The 3,803-nt window shown below is 45.3% G+C and overlaps 1 pseudogene; it reads left to right on the plus strand.

The window, feature by feature from the left end:
- Window positions 1-1,060: 1,060 nt before the first annotated feature.
- Window positions 1,061-2,177, plus strand: LOC142434338 (pentatricopeptide repeat-containing protein 2, mitochondrial pseudogene; annotated as a pseudogene).
- Window positions 2,178-3,803: the final 1,626 nt, after the last annotated feature.

A 3,803-nucleotide genomic window follows, 5' to 3' on the forward strand; every position in this document is an offset into this window, starting at 1 on the left:
TCAACCCTGACTCCTGAATTATACTTTTCCCTGGTACTATTTCAAGCTTCTACTCAGCATCTAACCTCATTCAGCAAGCCCAATACTGTCATAACAGCTTCACTTCAGAGAGAAAGATTTCAAAATATTTTTTCATCTACTAGAACTATTCCCAAGTTTATCACCCAAAATGGTCGGTCAATTTTAGCTCTTTTTAACTTGCATTGTTAATTCCTTCTATAAAAAGATACATGTGTTTTAAATTGAAGATTATTTTGGGGAGATTTCTTACATATTTCCATTTTCTCTATTTTGTAATTTTCATTTCTTCGGATGTATTTTGCACAGGTTCCATCGATGAGCTTTTTAGTAAATGGAAACAAGAAATTGAAGCACAGCCAGTAAAGAAAAATCGACAAAAACGATGTCACCAAGGTAAATGAAATGCAAAGTTAGGATGCTCCTAATTTCGAACAAAAGAGGAAGGGAAACAGGAAGCCAAGGAAGAAGTGGGATAAGTGATGTCCATTGAGAGGCTTGCAATAAATGGATATGAATTGCTGAATATAAAACTGATGACCTGCTCTGGAAACTTTCATTCAAGTCACAAGTTTTTTTTTAAGACCTAAAAGTAACATGGGAACAGAAACCTGAAGAAAAGGAAAGACTGGAGTGGAAGACATTGCTTCTAAATGATAGCATTACAAGGAAGCATTAAATAATTCAAGCCCGTTGATGTTATTGCTATCTGCACCAAACATTTGAATAATCTTTTCTCTCTTCAACTTATTTCGTAGAAAAGATATTTTCCTTCTCATAGAAAGTTTCCATTCTACCCTCTTTTAATTCTGGTGGATATGCTCTTAGAACAATTCACGAAGCTTGAAATGAATGAAACTTTTTTTTCCCCTGGGGGGAGATGACTGCAAGGTGCTGAAGACCCAATGACAAGTAGCTTTAGGAATAAGAACATTTATCATGCTATATAATATGAGGACTAGGGACAGGGCAATTGCTAGTTAGTTAATTCAGTGGCTTGATAATGTCATTAAGAACTCCGGTTCTGGGTACCGCCCAGGACAGCATGGCTGCGGCTTCTCAGCCTCCGGAGCGAGTGCTGCTGCCCGCTCTTCAAAGTTGCCTGCGTCCCCGCGTGAGCGGCTGTGCCCTCTTGGAGCTAAAAGGCACCTCCTCACAGAAAAGATTGTGAAATTGAAAGAATTCCAGCCTAAGAAAGTGGCTATTGCAAACAACCTCCCTGGCACCAAAGGGACCCCACGGAGAACCGAAATGTCAGTTTGGGGGAGTACAAGTTTGGACCACTCTTCGTGAGACTCTGTTACGAGCTGGATCTCGAGGAGGCCGCCCTGCAGCTCATCAGAGGCCAGCATGTACGAGGCTTCTTTTCAGACTGCACATCTTTCAATATTTTGATAGATGTGCTATTTCTCAAAGGCAAATACGAAAGTGCATTGGAAGTACTGATCTAAATGAAAAACCAAGACGTGAAATTCAGCAAGGAAACCTATGACCTCGCTTTTGCAGTCTGCTACAAACTGAACAGCCGCGAATCTTTAAAAGTCTGTACTACGTTAAGAGAAGAAGCCCTCATCAAAGGAGAAGTGCTGTCCAGGAGAGCTTCCTGTTTTGCTGTGGCGTTAGCTCTGAATCAGAACCAAGTGGCTACAGCGAAGTCCGTTTTTTCTCAGAACACGAAGCCAGAAAGCACAACGTTCATCAATTTAAATATTATTATCTATCTCCACTCAAACATGTTGGAAACCCTGATGACGATACTAAAGGATGCCGCAGAAGGACATTTATCAAGATTTGTGAAAAGACTTGAGTTCTCGGAAGAAGTGCTGGCCTCCGTGAAGGAGGAAGCGCAGGATGTCCCCAGGCTTCGCGCCAGATTCGATGAGATCTATGGGAAGCTGCACATCACTGGCCAGGTCACGATGCACACTGTGGATGCTATGCTGGGCCACACCCCCAGGGACAGGACATCCCACGTGGAGCTGTTAAGCAAGAGGCCGGTCAGTCGTCAGATTTACCAGCCCCTCAGCCAGTCCCTGTTGACTGAGTAGCCTGAGGCTCAAATGCCCCCATGGGTCGAAGGTGGAGCTGCCCTGCCCCTGGTGAAGCACTGACTTCCCGAGAAAGTGGGCGCTGTGCCTTCAGTAGATACTGGCTGGGTCCTTGGGCTCCTCCGTGCGCTGCCTCGTGTAGTAAGGGCTGGCCTGTCGCTCTGAGAAGGTAGTGAGTGTGCCACTGTCAACAGTCTGGAGACAAGCAGAAAAGAAGCAGGGCCTCGCCTGGTAAAATGCTGGAAGGAATATGGGGGACCTCCAGTGCCAGAGAGAACCCCTACTCGCAAACTGTCCGAAAGGAACGTCTCATCTGGCTGGAGTGTGGCCAACACCAAAGGAAGCTTTTCCTTGCAAAGGAGCCATGGTGGCATAGTGGCTACGTGCTGGGCTGCTAACTGCAAGGTCAACGGTTCAAAACCACCAGCCGCTCCTCAGCAGGAAGATGGTGCTTTCTACTCCCATACAGCACTCAAGGACAGTTTTACCCTCTCCTACAGGGCCGCCATGTGTTAACATTGACTGACTGGCATTGGGTATATATTTTCTGCTACTTCATAGCAAATTATGCCTTTGGCAACTGGCCTCTTCTGCCATGTGGGGAAACAGCCTTCAGTTTTCTCACTGTGTCTACCTATTGTTCAGGCCAGAGACTGCCAGGTCCTTGCTTATTCCATATTGTTCACCTGCAAACTAATAGCGCCCGTGGGTGTCTGTGAGGCATCCTGGTGGCGAAATTGGACTGCTAAACTCCAGGCCATTCGAGGAAACCCACCAGCCACTCCACGGGAGAAAGATGAGGCTTTCTGCTCCTGTGAAGATGTACAGCCCCAGAAACCTAAGAGTATTCTACAGGGTGGCTATGAATCAGAATCTACTCAAGAGCAGTAAGTATTGATTTGAAATGTTCAAGTTTGGTCATGTCAAATTTTCTCAAAAAATAAAAGTCTTCTGGCCTAAAAAAAAAAAAAGAACTCAGGTTTTTCCCACAGTTTTGCTCTGCTGTTCTCAGACATTTCATTTGGGTTTCAGGCTTTTCCCATCGAAGGTTGCATGATGCCCCCGATAGTGCCAGCTGTTTCATGTAGGCCAAATGGTAGCCAGTATGGACGGATCTTTCTTTTCACGGGTCTCTTTTGCATTCAGGAGAAAAAAATCCTCTTTGTAAGCTCCTGAACCCACAGGCTCCTTTGCCCCAGAATTCAGTCACATGCTTACGTTGTAGCTTCAAGGGGGGGCTTAGAAAGCAAATATCCATCATTTTCAGTTTTTTAAGGCCCACAGCAGCATCAAGGCCCTATGTCAGTGCTTCCCTGCAGGGTACTAGAATGACGCAGGAGGCTGAAAAAGGAGATACCTACACTTTATCCTGGATTATGGGCTAGAGTATAAAAGTATTTACTTGCCAGGGAGGTGGCTGAGTAAATTCTTTTTTTCTCCAGAAAAGTGGGGGCTAGGTCAAATAAGCTTGGGCACCTGTGCCCTATCCGGTCATCCCTTTTTGTAGCCTCATCTCCTGACACTCTTTCCAATGCTTTCTCTGCTCTAGCCACATTACTGTTCTTCCAGTAGGTCACGCAGACCTTTACACTAGCTGCTCCCTCTGCTTGGACTGCTCTTCCCCCAGATACTTGCATGATTCTCTCATTCATATCCTGCAGGTTTCTGTTCCCATGTCACGTTTATGTCTTTTTTTTTAACTTATGCATTGAATGAAGGTTCCCAGAGCAGGCCATC

The sequence above is a fragment of the Tenrec ecaudatus genome, chromosome X (genome assembly GCF_050624435.1).
Source record: "Tenrec ecaudatus isolate mTenEca1 chromosome X, mTenEca1.hap1, whole genome shotgun sequence".
NCBI lineage: Eukaryota > Metazoa > Chordata > Mammalia > Afrosoricida > Tenrecidae > Tenrec > Tenrec ecaudatus.